The sequence below is a fragment of the Eupeodes corollae genome, chromosome 1, assembly GCF_945859685.1.
Source record: "Eupeodes corollae chromosome 1, idEupCoro1.1, whole genome shotgun sequence".
Taxonomy (NCBI): domain Eukaryota; kingdom Metazoa; phylum Arthropoda; class Insecta; order Diptera; family Syrphidae; genus Eupeodes; species Eupeodes corollae.
Genome location: NC_079147.1, coordinates 227,445,583 through 227,455,635, shown reverse-complemented (window position 1 = coordinate 227,455,635; position 10,053 = coordinate 227,445,583).

Sequence of the window (10,053 nt, the reverse complement as noted above, 5' to 3'; positions counted from 1 at the left end):
CTTTTTAACTATCGTCTAAGGACACTATAACGAAAACTACGTACTTTATTATAATACCATTTTGACTTTTTATATATCCTAAAGTATTTTCAAAATTGTTCCTGCTTTGTAACTGTTGCTTGGTTTTTTATTTGTTTTGTTAGAATTTCGCAAAGGTATAACACTGCCAAAATTCTGTCAAAAAATCATAGTATTTTATAGGAAGTAAAAAAAAGTTATAGGAAAACAGATCGACACATCAACTTCAACAGCAACAAAAACTTGGAGTGTTGATAGAACTGCAAAATTTCACCGTGAAGGTTGGTAGCATAATGTCGAATTTAGGGTTGTCAAAGTGTGGTGCCCATATGTTGCTATGCTCATATATTTCTGGTTTTACAAGTGGTGTATTCTCTCCCACTTTCCGGTTTTAACATATAAGTGTTTCCTTCTGCGTTCTACAGAAATTGTAATTAAAAACAATAATGCTGACCATTTCATTGAATTTCTAGTAAAAGAACCGAAACTAAATAAAGTTTTACTGGACAAGTCGCAGTTACCAGTTTAAAAAGCAAGACAAAAATGGATGCATTTAAAGCAAACTTCAATGCTTGTAAATTTTTCATCCGCGTTGCACGTAGTTTGTACATTTATTGAGTAGTATCTTTTGCGTTTGACGAACTCCTCGTGGTGATGGAGTGGTTTCCTTATGCACACATGTCTACATTCCAAAGGAAACTCACACTTACTGCTCCATAACCTTTGCGCTTCTTCTATTTCTTCAGAATTGCACGGCTGGTAATTTTTGTTCCGACTTGCTGTACTTATCGTTAATTGATCGACCCCAGTGTCTTCACCAACACCGCTTTGAAATAAAGGATATTGATGAGTCAAAGCACCACCGCGTGTTTCCAGGATTGGGCCCCAAAAACTCATCTGTCAATAATTGCACACCAGTTTCACAAAATCTATACAATTTTCAAAAATCTGCACCAATGGACATCTTCTATTTTTATAAACCCGATTTGTAACAAACGAGAGAGGGGGGAGAAGTGTTTCCACTAAGGCACCTCTCCTTATCCAGACGGCAGCGAACGAATTCTCGAGATGAAATCAACGGTATTGTCTACAGTTCGAGTAAGGTTGAACTACTTACGGAACTGTTGCAGAGTTTAGGCGGATATCTATGATTTAAAGGAGGAAGAAATAAAGAGAAACACAACTTACTCGTTTGAGATTTGCCAAGAGAAGAAGGAGCCAGACCTTTTATTAAAAAGGAAGTTTAATAAAAGTGATTCCAATAACAATATTGTATTAAAGTATATATAAATTCAGTGAATACAAATTATAATAAATTGAGTTGGATATGGAATTCATTATACGTAAAGCTCAATGTTTTAATAATAAATGATAATCTTATTTCAACAGGAACACCTTCTTCTTCGACATATTCGGAGCCTAGGCCTATAAGGAGCGGTTTATCCGGCTCCCCTTCCTTGGAGTTATACTATGGATCTGGACCACCAGGTTGGGGGTTGTGCCGTGGGGGTTGTTTTCCAGGCCACGTAAAAAATACCTTTGGCTGTGAAGCACCAACAATCCTCGGATACGGACGGATTCACTGTAATGAGGTTCGTAAATTTTACCAAAAGGTAAGAAAAACCTCCCAAGGGTACCAGCCACGAACCGAAGCCTGTAAAGACGATCAGGGGAACATGGTAGTAGAACCGCTGTCGATGCTGAGAATATGAAAAGATCACTTCTCCAAATTATATAACGGCGATGACGAACCGAATTCCGCTGTAGGGAGATAGAACCACTCAACCTCGGCGACGCAGATCAACAATTCAGCCCACCCGACCTTGACGAAGTGAAGATAGCTATATCTAAACTTGAGTCAAATAAAGCTGCTATTTAAAGCAGCAGGCGATGACTTGGTAGGGAGCATGCCCCAACTCATCTGCAAAATATGGTCCGAAAAGAGCATGTCCGATGAGTGGAATCTCAGCATTGTGTGCCCGATACATAAGAAAGGAGACCCTCTAAACTGCACCAACTACAGAGGCATCAGTCTCCTTAACATTGCGTATAAGATCCTCTATGCCGTATTATGTGAACGTCTCAACAACAACCTGATTAGTCCTTATCAGTGTGGCTTCAGACCAGGAAAGTCCGCTATCGACCAAATATTCACACTACGGCAGATCTTGGAAAAAACCCAGGAGCTTCAAATCGATACGCACCACCTGTTAATCGATTTTAAACCCGTGTATTACAGCATCTATAGGAAAGAGCTGTACAGAGCAATGTCTAGTTTTGGCAACTTATCCGTTTGTGCAGAATGACGATGGAGAATGCACGCTGCTCTATCAAGGTCGGAAAAGATTTCACCAATGCATTTGATGTCAAAAAAGATTTTAGAAAAGGCTATGCACTGTCATGTGACTTCTTCAATATCGTTCTGGAAAGAATTGTGCAAAACTCAACCGCCAACACTAGAGGCACAATCTTCCAAAGGTCCATCCAATTACTCGGATACGCAGATGATATTGACATAATTGGAAGATCGAAGCGTGATGTCAGTGGAGCGTTTTTGAGCATTGCGACGGAAGCGAAGAAGATGGGTTTAGTGGTAAATGAGGGCAAGACCAAGTATATGCTGTCATAAAAAAAGGACATTGAACAACGACTTCTTGGACAAAACCTCACCATGGAAAGCTATAACTTTGAGGTAGTTAAGGACTTTGTCTACCTAGGCACTGCTATAAACTCACACATTGACACCATTGCTGAAATCAAGAGAAGAATAACTCTTGCAAATCGCTGCTTCTTTAAACTAAGAAGGTAATTGAGAAGCAAAGTCCTCTCTCGAGCATCTAAAATCACCATCTATAAGGCACTCATCTCTCCGGTTCTCATTCATGGCGCTGGACCCTGTCAAAGAAAGATGAGAGCGTCTTAGGATGCTTCGAGAGAAAAATTCTTTGGGTGGTTTTTGGTCCCGTACACATAGATGGAGAATGGAGGAGAAGATATAACGACGAACTGTACGGGCTGTACAGCGACACTGACCTAATTAGCGGAATTAAAGTACAACGGCTTAGCTGGGTCATGTAGAGCAAATGGACATCAACGCTCCAGCCCGGAAGGTCTTCCAATCCAATCCCGAGGGACGCCGTAGTAGAGGAAGACCGCGACTCAGGTCGTGCGCACAGGTGGGAGAGAACCTCAACCAACTTGGCGTGCGGATGAATTTATTTACTTACCATAAGATGAATTTTCACATGCACTATCTTAAGGCTCGTAATCAATTGTTTGTATTTTGAATACTTTTTTAAAATGCATTTTTTCAAATTAAACTCACGCATGAATATTTTATTTTGAAATTGAAGGATTGAATTACAATTTTCCAGCATGCTCCGTTCTTGTTTGTTTGACAGAAAAAATTATAAGTTTTCAAAATCTCTTGAAACTAAGGGCATCTAAACAGTTTGAAAAAATAAACAAAAGAAAAAAATCAAGTTTGCTAGGAGCGTTAGGGAATATATCAAGACGAAATTAGCTACTAGGAGTCTATATGTATCAAGATAATGGTTGCCGGTAATAAAAGTTGTACAATGGTAAAGAGTAAGAAATTAAAAATTGCCCTGAGTTGCCACAACAAAGATTCTAGCTTTTTTTACTTGCCATTAATTTGCCTATTGGACTCTCTCTCGAGTGAGCAACTTTAAGTTTATTCTATTAGCGATTTATTTATTTTATTTATTATTTTATGAAATGTGAGGCATTTTTGAAGTATGAAATAAGTATCTGTATAAACCAGATATCCCCTAATTTCACCAGACTCTTGTTCCCGTTCTTTACTTACGACAATTCATTGAGAACTAGGGCCTAGTGACTTACAACTCCGAACCATTCCAGTGTGCCAGTATTTTCAGGAATGGAGGGGACCTACAGCTTTTATGCCAAATTCGAACGGCTGACTTGAGAAAACACTCTTCATGACAAGAATTTCTCTTGGAGGATTTGTCAATTCCTCGCAAGAGGCAGTACCAGTGGAAAAACCTTTAGGTGTCAGTGATTAAAAACAAGGCTTCCAACATGACAATCCTTCGTACGAATAATCATGTTCTCACTATAACATGTACCTACATACGGAAACATTGGTTTTAAAGTTATTTTTATTGTGAATTTTTTGTTTTGATTCACTGTACTGTACATACCTACGACAATTTATTTTTAATGTAGGCTCAAACAGCAACAACTTTCTTTAGAAAAAGTACCCTCTCGAAATTGCCCTTAAACTCAACAGGTATGTCATCACTGAAACAAAACAAATGCAAACAAAGAAAGAAGAGTCAAAATAAAAAACTATTGTGTGCTTAAAAGTGAAAAAGTGAAACTTCAAAAATAAGTTTAAAATAGAAAAAAATGTTTCCTTGTTAGAAAAGTGCGTAATAATTGTTTAAGAAAATCTACCGAATAAAATAAACAAAGTGTGAAAATTTGTGCTTTTCTATTAAATGCTGAGACAGCAATTCTTCAAGATCTTCTGATTACTTTTTGGAAAAAAATGGTAAGTACCACAAAATTTCACTAAAATTTCTTTAATACAAACATCTATATGTAGGTATGTCCACATATAACATACATATGTACATTTATTTTTATGAAAACAAGAAAATATTAGTAAAAATAAAATATCCCTAATCATAATTTTGTCAACGTGGCTAAGGGTTCGATGACATGGACAACAATTAGGGTAATTATGCAACAAGAAAAATTTCCCAGTTGCAGGAATATTAAAGTTTTCTGTCAGACTTTTGCAGAAACGCCCCATATTTTTGGAAATGTAAGAATAGTTGATATCCATACAAATTTGTGCATGAACATATGTAATATGTTATTTTTATTTAACTTTCTAAGATTTTTTTTTAAAATTTGATTTCGATTTGTTTTTTAAAATATATTATACTGACTTTTTCAAAGTCTCTAAGATTTTTTTTTAAAATTTGATTTCGATTTGTTTTTTAAAATATATTATACTGACTTTTTCAAAGTCAAATTAAAGTAAGAAGCGACTTTTCTCAGTCTATCAGACTTACTTTTCCTCATTCCGCATCGAATTCATGATTTAAATTTATCTACTTTCCATGAATAATTTCCCATTCAATATTTGACAGTAGGTTTCTGACAGGATAAATGTATCGTGGTTTACAGGATAACACTTTTTGAGGGGAGATTTTATTATAATTAAAGGAAATTTTATGTGGTGCGTTCTTACTTCCCATAATACAAATCTAAGCGAGAAATGTTAAAATTCGGTTTAGGATATAGCTTCTGCTTGGAGGTAAAAGTCACTAAGTGCTATTTTGTCCAATTCAAGAATGTTGGTGTAATCATTTCCCATAAGTATGAAAAGTCACTAAGTGACTAAACTTCTAAAAATGCAAATCAAATAATGAGAAAATTCACTATTGACTTTTTGAGAAGTTTTTTAAAGAGCGTATGCCTGTTTTTTTGCTCTCCTGAAAAATGTTGATTTTGTTACTTAATGACTTTTACCTCCAAGCAGACGATATATTTTATTAGTTACCAAGCTTAAGGATGGAAAATTCTCAATTTGCTTTCCTTGAATAAATCAAAGTTTTAAATGTCAGTAACATCGGGTCAATTTGTGTATTTAAGTTTTCTGAAAATTTTCCGAATATGCTTTGAAGAGCAGAAGTCAACAATACGCCCGATGATGGAAGAAAAAGTTCCGAAACGCGTCGCGTTATAAATTAAATAATAACAAAAGTTGTGAAATTTATTGTTTAAAAATAAAACAAATAATATTAATAAAATTTAAGTTTTCGTTTTTTTAAATTAAATATGTATGTAAGTACATATGTGAAACTCTGCAAGGAGGAAATGAGTGAAAGGTTTTCATAGATTTGCTTAATGTAAAAAAGGACATATTTGTTCGCAAGCGTTACAGAATCTTATAAAACGTTAACAATGACAGTTACCTACAGTTTTGAGGAAACTGACAAATACAAAGTCTTGCTTACTTACTTAAGGTCACGCTACAGACCGGGCGGACCTGGGCCTCAACCAACATGCGTCTATAGCCAGATCGGTCCCTAGCTAGCTGTCTCCAGTTTCGCATGCCAAGTTGGTTTAGGTCATCTCCCACCTGGGTGCGCCACCTGAGTCGCGGTCTTCCGAGGGATGGCGCACCTCGGAATTGGATTTAAAGATCTTCCGGGCTGGAGCGTTGATATCCATTCGCTCTACATGACCCAGCCATCTAAGCCGTTGGACTTTTATTCTGCTAACTAAATCAGTGGTACTGTACAGCCCGTACAGTTCGTCGTTATGTCTTCTCCTCCATTCTCCATCTATGCATACGGGACCAAAAATCACCCTAAGAATTTGACTCTCGAATCATCCTAAGACGCTCTCATCTTTCTTTGACAGTGTCCAGGCCTCAGCGCCATAAATGAGAACCATGATGATAAGTGTCTTATAGATGGTGATTTTACATGCTCGAGAGAGGACTTTACTTTTCAATTGCCTTCTAAGTCCAAAGAAGCAGCGATTTGCAAGAGTTATTCTTCGTTTGATTTCAGCGCTGGTGTCATTGTCTGAGTTTATAGCTCAATAAACGCAAAGTTATTGATGTCCATGGTGACGTTTTGTCCAAGACATCGTTATTCAATGTCCTTTTTTGATGAGCCCATCTTCTTCGCTTTCGTCGCAATGCTCAAACACACTCCACTGACATTACGCTTTGATCTTCCAATTATGTCAATATCATCTGCGTATCTGAGTAATTGGATGGACCTTTGGAAGATTGTGCCTCTAATGTTGGTGGTTGAGTTTTGCACAATTCTTTCCAGAACGATATTGAAGGAGTCGCATGACAGTGCATCGCCTTGTCTAAAACCTTTTTAGACATCAAATGCATTGGTAAGATCTTTTCCGACCTTGAAAGAGCAGCGTGCATTCTCCATCGTCATTCAGCACAAACGGATAAGTTTGATAGGGATGCTAAAACTAGACATTGCTCTGTAGAGCTCTTCCCTATGGATGCTGCCCTACGTGGCTTTACAATCGGTAAAGAGATGTTGGGTATAGATTTGAAGCTCCTGGGTTTTTTCCAAGATCTGCCGTAATGTCAATATTTGTTCAATGGTGAACTTTGCTCAGGTTGTTTACGAACGGCTTCAGACGTTCAAATAATAAGGCAGAAAGGATCTTATATGCAATGTTAAGGAGACTGATGCCTCTGAAGTTGGTGCAAATTAAAGGGTCTTCTTTTTTGTGTATTGGGCAAACTATTCTGAGATTCCACTTATAGGGCATACTTACTTCTAACTATATTTTGAGGATGAGTTGATGTATGCTCCCTATCAAGTCATCGCCTGCTGTTTTAAATAGTTCGGCAGCGGTGCAGTCAGCTCCAGCAGCTTTGTTTGACTTCATTATAGATATATGTAGCTATCTTCACTTCTCGAGGTCGGGTAGGCAGAATTGTTGATCTGCGTCGCCGATGTTGAGTGATTCTATCTCCCTTAAAGCGGAATCCGGTTCTTCATCGCCGTTATATAGTTTGGAGAAGTGGTCTTTCCATGGTTCTACTGCGATGTTCCCCTGATCGTCCTTAAAGGCTTCGGTTCGTGGCTTATACCTCGCGCGCTCTTTTTTTACATCTAAGAAGCCGGTGTTTCTCTTTCTTCTGCTCGTAGAGCTTGCGAGCAGCTGTTGTCCTTCTGTGCAGCGCCGGTATGTATGCCTCTTCGTCGTCAAATCAGGGGTTTCGCTGTTGTGGCCGTGTAAAACATAGCCCTTCAGAGGCGGTATCTCCGATGGCTGCAAGGCAATGTTGCCTCTGGTTTTCAATGCTTAATGCAGGTAGAATAGGACTCCTTAAGAGGTTATTAGAAACTCAATCCCAAAAGGACATGGCAGTCTCTTGCGATTGTAGCCGTCTAACAATAACGTCCAATCTTCTCACAGTACTTCCTTGTTTTGGCTTGGATCGGGATATCCGTAGACGTACCTTGTCTACAACGAGGTAGTGGTCCGTCTGGTTGACGGTTGATTGATCAGGAGATTTCCATGTCCCCTTGTGGATATTGAGATGTGTGAACTGCGTAGTAGCTACTAGAACGTTTCGCCCCACATCAAAATCTATGAGCTTGAATCCGTTGTCGGAGGTGGTGTCGTGCAATCTGTATCTCCCGATTATGCCACCAAAGATTTCTTCTCTTCCTAGCTTGGAGTTAAAATCTCCTAAGACAATTTTAATAGCCAGGGCATTCCTCATATGTCTTGTCCAAGAGCTCGAACAATATGTCTTTGGTGTCTTCATCTTTTTCCTCTGTTGGGGCATGCGCGCATACTAGGCTTATGTTGGCGAATTTAGCCTTGATCTGGATTGTCGTGATGCGCTCGCTCACACTGTTGAAGCTCAAGACTTTTTGCCTGAGTCTAGTTCCAACATTAAATCCTCACCCAAATAGACGCTGTCTTTGTTCTCGGTATCAGTCGCGGTAGTATAAATCGCAGTCTTTAAGTCTGCGTTTGCCCGGTCCATCCCATCGCACTTCTTGGATGGCGGTAATATTTGCCTTGCAGCAGTTTAGGTCTTCCGCTAATTGTTCGGCTGTACGTGGTCTGTTAAGGGACCTAACATTCCACGTACAGATCCGAAGTTCTTTGTCCTTATTTCGTTGTCAACAGTGAATCTGTCCGTATCAGAGGCTTGTTGGTGCTTCGCAACTAATACAACATTCAATAAAATGCACCACTGTGTCGCATAAACTAAGAGTTTGTTTCAAAATATTACCTATAATTTAAGATTTAGATATATACCTGAAAAATAAGTTTTTCTTCAACACTTTTAATACCTTTTAATTTCTTAAAAAAACTTAATTGTTCAACATTTTGTTGAAACTCATTAAAGAGGTGTTTTATCGGTTTCGTGTATGTGCAATTTTTCAATCTTTGTTTAACAATATTTTAAGTATGCAGTTATTTCCAACATATTGATTATGAATTGCATTTTACATATATTAGGTAACTGATGTGAATGATTGAAAACAATTTGTTCGGATTTGTCCGAAATGTAGGAATTTTCGTATCATCATTATAGTTTGGAAACGCAATTCGGATAGTCTCCGAAATAAATTTTGATGTACGTTAAAAATGTCAAACTCGTGCTATGCATGTCTTGGAAAGTATTTAGTTGTAATAAGTCATATAATTTTATGCAAAGCGTGACGGTGTTTACACACAATTTTTGTTCCGATTTTCTTCGACAACAAAACTCTGCGAGAATTTATTCCGAACGCAAATTTAAAGATGGATCCTAATTGTAATGGCAAATGTAGGAAGCAAAAGATTTGTAAGTTTTTTTTTCTATTGTTATTTCGTGACTTTTATCGAGATTAGTCTTAATTACAAAAAAAATTCTTGAAGAATCAAAGTTTGATATTTGCTTAACAAATTGTAAAATGTCAAATTGATGCTTTGGCAAGCGTCAATATTTACTCTCCAAACGGATTAACAAGAACGAACAACAATTTTCCGATAAGACATTTTTTCGGAACGGGCATTTCTCCGATCGATAACAACGATAATGGGAATATTAATGGCTTGTGCATTGTGAAATTGGTTTATGAGTCAATAAGAACATTTAAAACCAAAATAATAATCAAAGAAGAGTCAGGGATGCTACCCACACTGAAAACTTCTAACTTCCCCTCTGTCGATTTGTCTTGCTTGAAAGTTTGTAGGTTTTCGAGTTTTGTTAAAAAAGTTATCAGTTAAATTATTCATAAAAATTTCCAAATTTCCGACAATATTTTGCAAATAGTGAAATAGTTTTATTTCAAAATTTAGTTTTGTTAACGAGATTTTAAGTCGAAAACCAATATTTACCAATTTGAGTAGCATATCTTAAAAGTTTATATTTCTTATGTAAACAAATACAAATTGGATGAATGAAATTAATTTGAGAGATATCGAGAACCGAACATCAATTTTTACCAAATTTTCTTAATATTTTTTGTAGATTTAATTTTT